General features: G+C 32.0%; 1 pseudogene across 1 annotated transcript in view; it reads left to right on the top strand.

Moving 5' to 3' along the window:
* LOC145054869 (uncharacterized) overlaps positions 1-11,122 on the top strand; it is a 74,394-nt pseudogene extending 63,272 nt beyond the window's left edge. The window contains exons 29-50 of the transcript XR_013684991.1: positions 38-164; positions 688-798; positions 868-940; positions 1,341-1,427; positions 1,808-1,879; positions 3,075-3,131; positions 3,474-3,521; positions 3,626-3,697; positions 3,798-3,987; positions 4,630-4,780; positions 4,857-4,977; positions 5,839-6,107; positions 6,177-6,232; positions 6,308-6,371; positions 7,004-7,053; positions 7,383-7,545; positions 8,082-8,192; positions 8,261-8,332; positions 8,409-8,526; positions 9,188-9,249; positions 9,657-9,732; positions 9,966-11,122. The product of XR_013684991.1 is annotated as an uncharacterized LOC145054869 (transcript). The remainder of the gene's footprint in view (positions 1-37; positions 165-687; positions 799-867; positions 941-1,340; positions 1,428-1,807; positions 1,880-3,074; positions 3,132-3,473; positions 3,522-3,625; positions 3,698-3,797; positions 3,988-4,629; positions 4,781-4,856; positions 4,978-5,838; positions 6,108-6,176; positions 6,233-6,307; positions 6,372-7,003; positions 7,054-7,382; positions 7,546-8,081; positions 8,193-8,260; positions 8,333-8,408; positions 8,527-9,187; positions 9,250-9,656; positions 9,733-9,965) is intronic.
* The last annotated feature ends 4,400 nt before the right edge of the window (positions 11,123-15,522 follow it).

Raw genomic sequence — 15,522 nt, 5'->3', positions numbered from 1 at the left:
TGGGATTTTTGTTAAAAAACTTCAGTTTTTTTTGTAGGAACCTCTTCATTCAGCTGTGATTATTGTTGTTGTTACCTTTTATTTTAGCCAAACGAATTATGTTAAGAAAGTATGGATTTCATCTCATTCTTTCTGGTGGTGATCTGTACAAGAAATGGGATCAGGTATTGCAATTTTTGTTACCTTATCATATATCTTAATACTTTAATAGAAGATAATTTTGTTTTCCAATTAGTACTTAATAGATAATTTTCATTATCGAATATATGAATGATTTATCCATCTTTTTAGAGTAATGGTGCAATGGATCCAAAGGTTCCAAAAGAATTTGTTTTAGTCCATAAAGAGGTTTTCACTCCTTATATATATATATATATATATATATATATATATATATATATATATATATATATGTATGTATGTATATATATGTGTGTGTGTGTGTGTAAAGTTCATAAGTGCATGTGATACAAAGCAAGAGAAACACACTTGCATTTGATCATGAATCAAATCTATGGGCATTTTATGTAAGTGTTTTATAGCATCCTAGTTTCATTTTCTTTCTACTACATTATTGTACATTCAACTTTTTCTTATTAAGACATTCTACTTTGAAATTTGACCCAATTTACACATTTACCCTTTTGACAAATTTTAACTAAATCTGCTATCGACATGTAATTCCAGGTTTGGGCAATTTTAGTAGGATCTTCTTCATACAATTCAACATACGCACAGAGGCAGTATGTTGTCTCAGTTAAAACATCAGAATACATGTATGTCAAAAACCAATGGGAGGTAAATGACTATTTTGCCCTCCAACTTCTGTCACCCACGTATTATATTTATTGCAATTTCATGTTGCAGAGTATTTCTCCGGAACAGGCTAAAAGGTTTACAAAAAATTAGAGAAAGGGAGGGTTTGATCGAGAAAGATGTGGTATGAAAAGAACCATACATTTAAAATGTGGTTTTTTATTTTAAGTATTTTGTTTTTGTTTTTAAGGTAAAGGACTTGACTGCTCAATCTCCATCTTAAACTCTAATCAAACCAAAATCCAAAAATTAAACTAAAACAAAAATAAGATCCAGGGTACCAACAAACTGATGAAAAAAACAGAAAACTAAAGGTTGTTAGGTTAGATTAATTTTATTTTTTGATCTTGATTTTGTTTTAATTCTTGGGTGCTGATTGAATTTAGTTAGGTTTTTATGATTTAAGATGAAGGAGATTGAGAAGATGAAGATAAGGGAAAAAAAGCCTACTTAAAACTAATGAGTCATTTTACTAAAACAATATTTTGCTACTATTTGTAAGAAACATTTTTTTTTCCTCACAGGGCTTGAGTGATCTCTCTCCATGCTAATTCGTCACGAAAGATGAATCACAAGCTTTCTGGTGTTCTTTATTTTATTTTATTGGAAAGGTTAGGTCCAAATTTCAACCGTGATCAAGGGTATTTTGGTCATTTAATAAAAAAAAAGAGTAATGAAATTGAAACCACCTGTCCTCATGAATGGTTGAAATCCATCAAATTTGAAATTTGAGGAATTTGACAGAGTTGAATTCTGTCTGAATGGAATCTCGAATTCCAATTCCCTTGGAATCCACAATTCCAATTCTTGGCTGCGAAGCGATCACTGAAAATGGTATTTCAAGAAAATCCACCAGAACTAAATTCTGTCCCTATTGTCAACCAAACACGTTATGAAATGGAATCTTGAATTCCAATTCTGTCAGAATCCGTGATTCCGTTTCTTAGCTGCAGTTTCTAACATGTCTATTATTACTGTTTTGATATGGCAGCTGGTGGAACAACTACTTCAAACAAAACGACTACTTCTGTTTCCACTGGATTCTGATCCAATTCAAAAACTGGCAAGTAAATTTACTCTTTTACCCTCACAAACTACACTACTAATTTGACAATTTAGAGAGTTTTTTGGGAAAAAGATGGGTCTTCTCTTTGAGAAGAATCCTCAATATCTACACTCAATACACATGCTAATTATCAGCCAGAATTACAGATTCTTAGCCTATAAATCAGCTTGCTAGAGTTATATACAGTTATTGACAATAAAAGCATGTGATAGGAAATATATTTTGCTGAAAAATCTGAAGCATAAAATCAGTATTGAATATATATATATATATATATATATATATATATATATATATATATATGTGTGTGTGTGTGTGTGTGTGTGTGTGTGTGTGTGTGTGGATTTGATAATTGCATGTGATACAGAGAAACTAAGGTATTGGCAGAAATGAAAACACACTTGCAAGATGTAGTAAACAGCAGTTAGCACCCAATGCTTCTTCACAAGCCATACTTTGTGTGCCACAGACATTGCATATTGTAGGTTTCACCCGATTAATAAATACTTTGAAATGGTTAAAATTGTGATCATTTGCTAATCACTTTGACATTTCATTTTAAAATTCTTTATTTACTTGTGGTGGAGAAAAGGGAAAGAAGATGCTCCCGAGAATCAAAGTGTTATAACATATGACTGTAAAACACTTGATGGTTTTTTATGGTACAGATTTAGTTCCTTTGAATCTGCAAAAAGGGTGTTGTGCTTGTGCTTATTTATTATCTCTATGCATTGGAGTGGAAGCAAAAGTTTTGTGTGAATAAAAGGCAAAAGCTAATTAGAAACTAATCACATTATCACATTTGGTTTGAAATTCCTATCAAAATTTGTATAAAATTGTAAAACAAAGAAAATTCGATGGGACAGAATATATGTTAAAAACACACATAAAAAATATTTGTAAAAAAACCAGTTTTACAAATGATTTCATATAAAAGAAATTTATTAGAAGATAATTTTCTAAAAAAAAAAAATTAAAAAACCAAGTTTTAGAATATATATATAAAAAGAAAGTTGTAGATCTTTCTCATCTGATTTCTTTTTTTTTTTCTAAGAATTGCATCATCATCACTAAAAGGTAAATTAATGACATGATTTTACTTAATTGCAGCCTTAACTAACGCTACAACCTCCCTGGGTTTCTTTTTGTTTCTCCTCCATTTATTTTTTGTTTTGTTGGTTTTTTGAATTAGGTCACCTAATCCAAAGCATTCCATCAAGCAAAGATGATCGGTCAAGCAAGTGGTGATGTGGGTAAAATTTTAATATTTTTGAAACCCCAAAAAGTATTGTTTAGTTGTAGATCTTTCTACTATGCACTTTAGGTGTTTGATGAAATGTCTTAATTAAAGACTCAATTAGGTAAAGATAATTTATTATTTGTATTTTTACTCAATTAGATATAGACGTGTATCTTGAATCTTAATCAAATGAGGATACTTCCAAGAGGTTTTGTGGGCCTGTTTATGTCATCGTCTCTCTTCTTATTTCTGAGATTCCAAGAATAAAGAACACAAAGTCTTTGTTACGTTAAAATGTTTTTGTATATGTGTAATGTTCTCTGTTTCTAAATCTCTTTGTGTGATGTATAGATGATACAAAAAAAAGAAGCCAGTTTTGCATTTAGCTTGAATCAAAAGGTATGATCATGGCATTCATGTACTTTCTTCTTCTTTTATTTTTCACCATGTAGTTTTAGATGTTTCTGAGAAATGTTTTTATTTATTTATTTATTTTCAAGTAGGCTACAAATGAGTGGTTAAAACAGGTTAGTACTGATGCATAGAGCCATAACCTATAGAAACTATACCCATCGGTATGTTTTTTCAGCTAATTATATACCTAGTGAAAGTTGCACACAGTTCTAAGAGTTTAAAATTTATCATTTTAAAACTATTTATTTATTGCCCTTGCAGCTTCTCATAAGATACAAATTGGTTTTGTATCTGATTTTATACTATGTCTTAAAAGTTCAATTGTATAACATTGCAACATGGATCCTGTATTGGAGGAGTATATGTGAAGTTCATAATTGCATGTGATACAGAGCAAGTGAATCACTCTTCTGCACAAGCCATATTTTGTGTGCCACAGACATTACATATTGTAAGTTTCTCCAGTTGATATTTTTAAATGGTTAATGTTGTCATCAGTTGCTGAGCTTTTGTTCAAAGATTCCTTCTGATACTGGTATGATGGTTAATCATTTTCTTATCAGTTGCACTGATAAGATTCTTTATTGAAATCATGCTACAACCTTCAAGAACTCATATTCACTGGGTTAAAAGGTTGTGTCATTTTCAAAAATTGTTACAATTTAGTGTAACTTCAAATCCTTTTGTTCAATCACAATGTAATGTGTTTGACTTTGCTGAACTTTTCGCTAACTCTGTCTTGTTATCATAAATTCATAATAACAGACATAAACATCTATCTTTAAGAACATGCATTTATTATTATTATTATTTTTTATTTGAGTTTTTAATCTTTTTGTCAGTAAGGCTTATTGATGCCCAATTTTGTGTGTGGTTATTGCAGTGTAGGTTATTTTTTAAGGCTAAATGCAATAAATAACAACTTACTTTCATTTATTTGTCCTTTTTAGCATTCTTGTTTCATTTCTTCTACTACAAATATACACTTTAAGTTCCATCGAATCTCAATGATTACAAAAGATTATATGAGCCTATGACCCTGTTTGTGTATTTCCATAAATACCCCTCTGTTCCTAAAACTTGTGCTCTTCAGGAAATGATGGGATTAACATACTTCATGTCGAGTCAATCAAAAAAAGATGTGCTTTTAATTTAGCGAATTGGGACATTAGGGAAGGAAATTCCACAAGGTGTGGCTGTGGTCTTTGGTGGGTTGAAATGTTTATCTTCTTATCTCTGATGAGGTAATATTCAATTCTTGTTGGTGAATAAAATTATTATATATGAGTATTTTGTTAAAAAAAAATTCCATTTTTGCAGGACCTCTTCATTCAGCTGTGGTGCTTGAACAGTCCAATTTAACAACTTTGAATACATTGAAGTTGCTTGTAATTGAAATAAGTCTCCCTATAGATGCTGGGATGGGGCCCATATATGAAAGGTCTAACCAGATAAATTTATGTACTATAATTTGATCATGTTTATTTGTTATTAACATTCTCTGAGGTTTTAAAGTGCATTTGTGTATTCCTTAAGGCAAAATATGTTTATCATTTTTTTAAAATGTGTTCTACTGATTTCAGGTATATCATTCCCTTCTCTTTACTTATATAGTGGAGGATTCTGGGAGTGTCTTGTCTTGTTACAGTTCAACAATATGTCCTTATCGTCAAAAGGGAATATTTTTGCAATTTTGGTCCTTATTTCATGGTTTCATAACACTTTGGTAACTGGGTCGTCACCTATATGTTAAATCTCTTTCATTTCCATTTTCACGGATCATGATGAAATTTCAACAAAAAATGTGGTACTCATTTCATTGTGTGATAATGTGTATTGTTTGGTCTTTGGGTCTCAACTTCAAACAGCCCATATGTTAAATTTATGAAAATGACTATTTTGCCTATGTCTTCTTCATCTCTTCCATTTCCATGTTCAAGGAGCATAATTTAACCTCAAAAAGCTTCATTAAAAAATTATGTCATACATTTAAGGAGCATAACTATACCCTAATCCCCAAAAAGATTCTCTAAAAAATAAATAAAGTACATTACAGGTTGAAAATATAATTTCAAGTATGCTGCAAATATGGATAAAGAATAAAGTACATTGCTAAAAAAAATGTAAGTACGTTGCTATTATGGGTAAAAAAAGTACGTTGCTATGGGTAAAAACTAATGAACATTGCCTATATTGGAAAAAAGAATAAAGTATGTTGCTTTTCCAAGAAAGCTGCCTTTTTGTATACTCGTATAAAAATTAAGAGAAAAATAAATTAAATAATGCTATTTATGTTATACAGTGGTCAAGCTTTTTGGATTATGAAGGCTGAGTCATGGATCCAGATGCTTTAAAACAGAGAATATTCTACAGGGGCAAAAACAGGTTTTTATATTTTGGTGAAATTTACCTTTTGGCTAATTTTAACTAAATCTGTTCATGACATGTAGTTCCAGGTTTATGCATTCTTGGTGGGATCTTATTCATACCATTCAACATATACAGCGAGTCAGTATATTGTCTAAGTTAAAACATCAGAGTACATGATTGACTATCAAAACCCAATAGCAGGTAAATGACTATTTTGCCCTCCAAGTTCTATCACTCAATTATTATATTTATTGCAATTTCATGTTGCAGAGTATAAAAGGTTTACAAAAATTAGAGGAAGGAAGGGTTTGATTGAGAAAGATGTGGTATGAAAATAACCATACATTTCAAATTATTTAAAATGTGGTTTTTTATTTAAGTATTTTATTTTTGTTTTTAAGGTAAAGGACTGACAGCTCATTGTTGACTTACTCATCCTACAATTTTGATCTCGGTTATTGCCAGGTAACATGCCACTATTATTATTTATAGTGTAAATTACAATTTCGTCCTTGTGATATTTCAAAAGTTATGGTTTTCATCTAGATATTTCATTTGTTGCACAATTGGTCAATAAAGTATAGTTTTGTTGAAAGTTTTCTCACTGGTGGTACTGTTGGTGTTGCAAAATGTTCGTGAAGTCCAATTGAAATATGACTATTTTGTCCCTCTCTTTTTATCCTTCATCCTGTAAACCTAAAATTCCTCAACTATAATCTTAAATTCTAATCAAACCAATACCCAAAAATTAAGCTAAAACTAAAACAAAATTAAGATCCAAGGTACCAACAACTTTTAAAAAAAAAAAAAAAACAATACCATGATTTTTCTTTAATTTTTGGGCGTTGCTTGAATTTGGTTTGATTTTTATGATTTAAGATGAAGAAGATTGAGAAGATGAAGATAAGGGCAAAAAAAGTCATTTTACTTTATCTAATTAGTCATTTTACTTTGTGTTATTTATTTATTTATTATACACACAATATTTTGCTAATAATTGAAATAAAGAGTTTTTATCTCACAGAGCATGAGTGATCTCTCTATTTCTTTCTATTTCTCGTCCATTTATTTTTTGTTTTGTTGGTTTTTTGAAGCAGGTCACCTAATAGAAAGCACCCATCAAATGAAGATGATTGGTCAAACAACAGTTAAGTTTAAATAGTCTTGAAACCCAAAAAAGTATTGTTTAGTTGTAGATTCTTCTTCTGTGCACTTTAGGTGTTTAATGTTATTAGAGATTCAATCAGGGAAAGAAAATTTATTGTTTGTAGTATTAACTCAATTAGAAATAGAAGTATATTTTGCTTCTAACTAAAAGTTGCATATAAAATTGTGTGTTTCTGTTTAATTAAGTTAGGTTTTCTTTCTAATTAATATACGTTAGGCTGAAGTGTAAAATTTTCATATTTGAAACAGATTTTGATCATCATTGCTACAAAAATATGTGGACTTATGTTTGTAATTTTCTTACTGCAGGATTTTTAGAGATTGAAAATTGTATTTTGGGGGCATGAGGAAAGTAAGCTTGAATCTTAATCAAATGAGGATACTTCCAAGAAGTGTTGTGATTTTTTTAACAATTTATATGCTGAGCTTTTTGTTCCGAGGCTACTACAAAGTTATATTTTTAATCAAAAAGGTGATTTCCGTCTTCTATCCACTGAACTACAAAAGATATGAGTCTATAACTCTGTTTGGTTATTTCCATAAATACCCATCCGTTCCTAAAATTTATCTGCAGGAAATGATGGGATTAACATACTTCATGTTGAATCAATCTAAAAAGATGCTTAGGTTGCGTTTAGTTGCGGAAAAATGGGCCATTTTTCGGAAAAAATTTCCAATAAAAATGAAAATTTTGAAAACGCATTTAGTTCGTCTATTTTTCTAAATTTTTCACGGAAAATGAAAATTTTCCGTTTTCTAAAATTACAAAGAAGTTGGAAATTTTTGGAAAACCGATAATCATTGTTTTCCACATTTTTCTAATTCCAAAATTTTTCTAAAATATAAACACACCCACACCCACACCCACCCTATCCACTTCTTTCTATTACATTATCGTACTTTCAACTCTTTCTTATTAAGACATTGCACTTTGAAAATTTTACCCAATTCACACATTTACCCTTTTGGCAAATTTTAAATAAATCTGCTATCGACATGTAATTCCAGGTTTGGGCAATTTTAGTAGGATCTTCTTCATACAATTCAACATATGCAAATATGCAGTATGTTGTCTCAGTTAAAACATCAGAATACATATCTGTCAAAAACCAATGGAAGGTAAATGACTATTTTGCCCTCCAACTTCTGTCACCCACGTATTATATTTATTGCAATTTATGTTGCAGAGTATTTCTCCGGAACAGGCTAAAAGGTTTACAAAAATTAGAGAAAGGGAGGGTTTGATCGAGAATGATGTGGTATGAAAATAACCATGCATTTCAAATTATTTAAAATGTTGATTTTTATTTTAAGTATTTTATTTTTGTTTTTAAGGTAAGGACTTGACAGCTCATTGTTGTTCTATGAGGGTGATGATAATCCAAATATATGCATTTTGCATGATATACTGTTGACTTACTCGTTCTACAACTTTGATCTTCGTTATTGCCAGGTAACATGCCACTATTATTATTTATAGAGTAAATTACAATTTCGTCCTTGTGATATTTCAAAACTTATGGTTTTCATCTAGATATTTCGTTTGTTGCACAACAGGTCGATAAAGTATGACTATTTTGTTGAAACTTTTCTCCCTGGTGGTACCGATGGTGTTGCAAAATGCCATTGAAGCCCAAGTGAAATATGACTATTTTGCCCCCGTCTTTTTATCCTTCATCCTATATACCTAAAATTCCTCGATCTCTATCTTAAACTCTAATCAAACCAAAATCCAAAAATTAAACTAAATCTAAAACAAAATTAAGATCCAGGGTACCAAAAAACTGAAGGAAAAAACAGAAAACTAAAGGTTGTTAGGCTAGATTTTTTTTTTCAATTTTTTTTATCTTGATTTTGTTTTAATTTTTGGGTGTTGATTTAATTTTGTTAGGTTTTTATGATTTAAGATGAAGGAGATTGAGAAGATGAAGATAGGGAAAAAAGCCATTTTACTTAAGACTAATGAGTCATTTTATTTAAACAATTTTTTACACCTTTAGTGCCAGGGATGAACATTGCAAAAAAACTAAATTTGATTGTTAACTATTTGTGGATTTTTAGTTATACACAATATTTTGCTAATATTTGTAAGAAACAATTTTTTTTTCTCACAGGGCCTGAGTGATCTTTCTCCAATATCATTATTCATCACGAAAGATGAATCACAAGCTTTCTGGTAGTTTTTTTTTTTAATGGAAAGATTAGGTCCAAATTAACCGTGATCAAGGGTATTTTGGTCATTTAATAAAAAAAGAGTAATGAAATTGAAACCACCTGCCCTCAAGAATGGTTGAAGTCCATTAAATTTGAAATTTGAAGGAATTTGACAGAGTTGAATTCTATCCAAATTTTCAACCAAATGCACCATTGAATGGAATCTCGAATTCCAATTCCCTTGGAATCCACAATTCCAATTCTTGGCTGCGAAGCGATTACTAAAAATAGAATTTCAAGAAAATCCAACAGAACTGAATTCCCAAACATGACATGAAATGGAATCTCGAATTCCAACTCTGTCGGAATCCGCGAATCCATTTCTTAGGTGTGGTTTCTAACATGTCTATTATTGTTTCAATATGGCAGCTCATTGCACAACTACTTCAAACAAAACGACTGCTTCTGTTTCCACTGGATTCTGATCCAATTCAAAAAGTGGCAAGTAAATTTACTCTTCTACCCTCACAAACTACACTTCTAATTTGACAATTTAGAGAGTTTTTTTTTGGGAAAAAGATGGGTCTTCTCTTTGAGAAGAATCCTCAATATATACTCCATACACAAGCTAATTATCAGCCTAAATTACAGATTTCTAGCCTATACATCAGCTTACTACAGTTATATACAATTATTAATCATAAAAGCCTGTGAATTTGATAATTGCATGTGATACAGAGAAACTAAGGTATTGGCAGAAATGAAAACACACTTACAATATGAGGCACTTGTTCTATATCAGCATGTTGTTCTATTGTAATCCCAAGAACAACCTAGGGCATGTTTGGTTCATGGATTCCATAGAAATTTGAAGGAATTGGAATGGGAGATTCCTTGAGTTACACGTTTGGTTGACAAAATGGATGGAATTGGATCCCATCAGATTCCCCCAAAATTTGTATTCGAAGGATTTCATCATTCCTATTGTTTCTTCATTTAAAAAAAAAATTATAACTTTAGTTTTAAATCGTCTTTACTTATGCTGCAAATGTAGCAAACAGAAGTTAATGCCCAATGCTTCTTCACAAGCCATATTGCATATTGTAAGTTTCACCTGACAGTTAATACTTTGAAATGGTTAAAACTGTGATCAGTTGCTAATCAGTTTGACATTTCAGTTCAGTTGCTGAGCTTTTTGTCAGAGATTCATTTTAAATTATTTATTTACTTGTGGTGGAGAAAAGGGAAAGAAGATGCTCCCGAGAATCAAAGTGTTATATAACATGACTATAAAACACTTGATGGTTTTTTAAGGTACAAATTTAGTTCCCTTCAAATCTCAAAAAAGGGTGTTGGGTGATTATGACTTCATGTTACGAAATTATGAAACTCAGCCTTCTATCCACTGATTACAAAAGATATGAGTCTATGACCCTCTGTTTCTATATTCCCAGTAATACCCCTCAGTTTCTAAAACTTGTGCTTATTTATTATCTTCAGGAAATGATGAGCCTTTTTATTAAAAAAATGGTGAATATTGCATGGTAAAGCAGTTATTGCTATCTCTGTATCAGAAGGTGGATTGAACTTACCTAATTTTCCCTTATACATACATACATACATACATACATGTTCATATCAGTTTATCTTTCTTATTTGTTAAACATACTGAGATTCTTCAGTTGCCAAAGCAGACAGATTAAGGAGAAGCACATCAAAATGGTAAATTCTTTTGGTAGCAATTAACAATTTTAAACAGTACAAAAATCAACTTCTTTCTTTATGATGTTTGGCAAGCCATAATATTAAAATAGAAAAGGCAGTAGGAAGTAACCAAATTCATTTTATTCCATTGTTGTAAAGAAAATAAGCATTCTATCAGATTGGTTCATTAATTTTTAGTCCATTTTTTCCTTTATAGATTTCCTTCCAGGTTCTTGAATTTTGAAATCTGATATATTAGCATATCCAACTGCTTTTGGAAAAAAGCTTATGCCAGATGGTGTATTGTTCCTGATATAAGGCACATAACCTTTTTCTTTTTTCCTTTTCAATAAGTGTTGCACTGATAAATTGCTACTTGGATTTGTTGTGTCTATCTATGCTTAACTTGATAAAAAATGCTTTCACTTTCATTTAGCGAAGAATTCAATCTATTTTAATATGTTAAAAATTCTCTTAATTTGAAAGTTATTGATGGTAGATGATATGGTAGTATGTATTCTTTTCGGAGGTTCCCCTTGCCTCCTATATGCATATATAATTGTGATTCGGTAGTGAAAGTTCGTATGCTGTTCTTTTCAGTAACTGAAATTTATGGATACAAAAATGGAGATTATGGAAGAGGGAGCATGAAGTCCAAGTGAAATGACTATTTTGTCTCTCTCTTTTTTCTCCTTCATCCTCTAAAACTAAAATTCCTCAATCTCCATCTTAAACTCTAACCGAACCAAAACCCAAAAAATTAAACTAAAACTAAAACAAAATTAAGATGATGGGTACCAACAAACTGAAGAAAAAAAAAACAGAAAGCCAAAGGTTGTTAGGTTAGATTTTTTTTTAAAATCTTGTTTTTGTTTTAATTTTTGGGTGTTGATTGAATTTAGTTAGGTTTTCATGATTTAAGATGAAAGAGATTGAGAAGATGAAGATAAGGGAAAAAAATCCATTTTACTTGAAACTAATCAGTCATTTTATTTAAACAATTTTTTTACACTGTTAGTGCCAGGGACGAACGTTGCAAAAAAACTAAAATTTATTGTTAATTATTTGTGGTTTTTTTTTGTTATACACAATATTTTGCTAATATTTGTAAGAAACAAATTTTTTTTTCTCACAGGGCTTGAGTGATCTCTAAGCTTTCTGTTTTTTTTTTTTTTTTAAATGGAAAGATTAGGTCCAAATTTCAACCGTGATCAAGGGTATTTTGGTCATTTAATATAAAAAGCGTAATGAAATTGGAAACGCCTGCCCTCAAGAATGGTTGAAGTTCATCAAATTTGAAATTTTAACTCTGTCCAAATTTTCAACCAAATGCACCATTGAATGGAATCTCGAATTCCAATTTTTGGCTGCGAAGCAATTACTAAAAACGGAATTTCAAGAAAATCCAACATAACTGAATTTCGTCCCAATTGTCAACCAAACACGTCATGAAATGGAATCTCGAATTCCAACTCTGTTGGAATCCACGATTCCATTTCTTAGCTGCGGTTTCTAACATGTCTATTATTGTTTTGATATGGCAGCTCGTTACACAACTACTATAGAATGGAAAATATTCTGATTTGATTTCCTTTTTTTATTCCTAGATTAGTGCTTAGATTAGTGGCTTTTTTTCTTATGTTATGCCTATTTAGGCCTTTGTTTTTCAATTGTCAATAATGAAAAAAATAAAGAACAAAGTTTATTTGGTATCAAAGCGGGTTATATGAGCCGCTCACTCAAAAACCCTAAAATCAAAGAATCGTCATGATCAGGGATAAATCGACAATTGATCAAATAAGGGCAATGCGAGGTTTGTGGAAAACATGGTCACAAAAGTGATGATTGCTTCAAAATCATAGGCTATCCAGAGTGGTAGTCAGGAAGGGTAAGACAACAACAAAAGACAAAGATCAAGGCGACTAATGTGGAAACCAAAAGAAGTCCTATATCGGGACTGAACAACGAACAGTATCAACAATTTCTAAATATTTTTGCACAAAAGAACAAGCAGTTGAAGAATGTGTACCAATAGTTGCCAACACGATACGGAAGGCCTAATGATTGGATCACAAACTCGGGTGCAACCGAGCACATCACCCACAGAGCCGATTGGTTTAAAAGCAAAATAGAGACCACACATGAGTTATTAGTTACTATACCAAATGGTGACTCAATTCCTGTTGAAGGAAATGGTGTTTGCAACTTGCCTAACGGGTTGTGAATCAAGGGCACCCTACATGTTCCAAAGTTTACATGTAATTTGTTGTCAGTTAGCCGATTGGCAAGGGATCTTCGGTGTGCAGTAACTTTCTTTGCGGACTTCTGTGTTATGTAAAACATACATACAAATAAGCTAATTGGAGTAGGTAAATACGTAAAGGGGCTTTATCAAATGGAGACTGTAGGAAGCGAGAGGATGGCTATAATAACCACCGTTGATGTGTGGCACAAACGATTAGAGGAAAGTATCGAACTCCATCCCTCACATGAGCGAACTATTTCTTAACCATTGTTGACAACTTCAATCGGTCTTTGTGGATGTTTCTTTTAAAACATAAATCATAAGCCAGTGATTACTTGATTTCTTTCCACAAGATGATCAAGACTCAATTTAAGAAAATTGTCAAAAGGGTTCAATGTGATAATGGTGGAGAGTTTACATCAAATCGAATGGTCAGTTTCTACACCGAGCATAGAATTTTACTTGAGACCAACTTGCCCACACACACCATAACAAAACGGTGTGGTTGAATGAAAACACCATCACCTTCTCGAAACCACTAGGGCGTTCAAGTTTGAAGCAAAGTTACCCTCGAAATAAGACATCGTATGAGATTATTTCAAGTTTGAATCAAAATTCTTCCATGTTATCATAGTAGTGAAACAGGAGGTGATAAGTTCAAGGACTGGGGAGACCAGGAGTGTTTTTGGGTTACCTTTCGGGGACGAAGGGCTATAAAGTTTATGATATGGAGCATGGCAAAATAATTGTGTCAAGGAATGGCAGGTTATTTTAAAATACGTTTCCATACAACACTGATGCATCCTATGACAAAGATAACGAACACGAGATTTTTGACTTCCCAATATGGTATCATGATGATCATGCTGACAAAACCATAAAAGAGAAGTATATAGGGGTAACAACCCTAGAAGTGATGTGGTAGAAAACATACATGGGGATGAAATACCCATGAAAGTATAAACTGATTATGATGAAGGTCAAGAACACGACACATAACAACCCACTATAACTGATCCTATCATCCAAACAGAAGACACGAGTGTGGTGAATGATGACACGTTAAGAGAAAAGAGAATTAGAAGGCAACCTGCTCGATTCAATGATTATGTCGTCAAGCTCCCACCATCAATTGCTCAAACTTCACTCGTCATAGATCAAGAATCCTGGACAATACACTATAGCTAATTTTGTTTCATATGAAAAATTATCTGATTCTCACAAAGCCTTCTTGGCTGCCATCAGTTTAATTGATGAGTTGAAGACTTTCAAACAAGCAACACAAGATGAGAATCGGAAAGAAGAAATGAAGAAGGAGATACACGCTCTTGAATCAAATGGCACGTGGATTCTTGAGGACTTACCTGAGGGAAAACATGCAATAGATTCCAAGTGGGTATACAAGATAAAGTACAAGCCGAAAGGGGAGATAGAGAGGTACAAAGCTAGATTGTAGCAATGGGCTTCACCCAAATGGAAGGAGTTGACTACCATTAAACATTTTCTCCGGTTGCAAAGCTTGTTACGGTTCAAACTATCTTGGTGGTTGTAGTAAAGATGAACTAGATGATACACCAGTTAGATGTTAATAACGCTTTTCTACATGGTGATTTGAACGAGGAGGTTTATATGAAAATTCCACAAGGCTTTGAAAAGGGACAAAGGTTTGTAAGCTAAGGAAGTCGTTATATAGGTTAAAGCAAACGTCCAGAAATTGGTACCAAAAGTTTACATCAACTTTAAACGAAGTGGGTTTTAAACAATCACATGTTGATCATTCCCTTTTCATATACAAAACCAACAATTCCTTTGTGGCAGCTCTCTTATATGTGGACGATGTTATTATCATAAGTGATGACTCTAAGAAAATTAAGGGAACAAATACATTTCTTGATGAGAAATTTAGCATCAAGGATCTTGGTGCATTAAAATATTTTCTAGGAATCGAAGTTGCCTGTACAAGAGAAGGATTAGTTCGTAGTCAAGAAAAATATGTGATGGATATTCTGAAGGATAGTGGAATGATGGGGTGCAAACTAAGTTCCTTTCCCATGGAACGAAATTCAAAACTTAAAAGGGATGATGAAGAAGTGTGTGTTGATGTTAGCAAATATCGAAGTTAGTAGGTAGACTCCTTTACCTACAAGCAACCAGACCAGACATCGCATATTCAGTCAACGTATTAAGTTAATTTGTGGCTAATCCACGACAATGTCATATGGAGGCAACTGAGTTTTGAGGTACTTGAAATCTACTTTAGGGCAAGGAATTTTACTCCTAAAGGAGGGTGGTACAAGCCTTGTTGCTTACATAGATTCATATTGGCTTGGCTGTCGAGAAGATCAA

This window comes from Lactuca serriola, chromosome 5, assembly GCF_051521515.1.
Source record: "Lactuca serriola cultivar US96UC23 chromosome 5, Lser_US96UC23_V15, whole genome shotgun sequence".
Taxonomy (NCBI): Eukaryota; Viridiplantae; Streptophyta; class Magnoliopsida; order Asterales; family Asteraceae; genus Lactuca; species Lactuca serriola.
The sequence above is the reverse complement of the archived record's forward strand: the minus strand, read 5'-3'. Positions and strand labels throughout refer to the sequence as shown.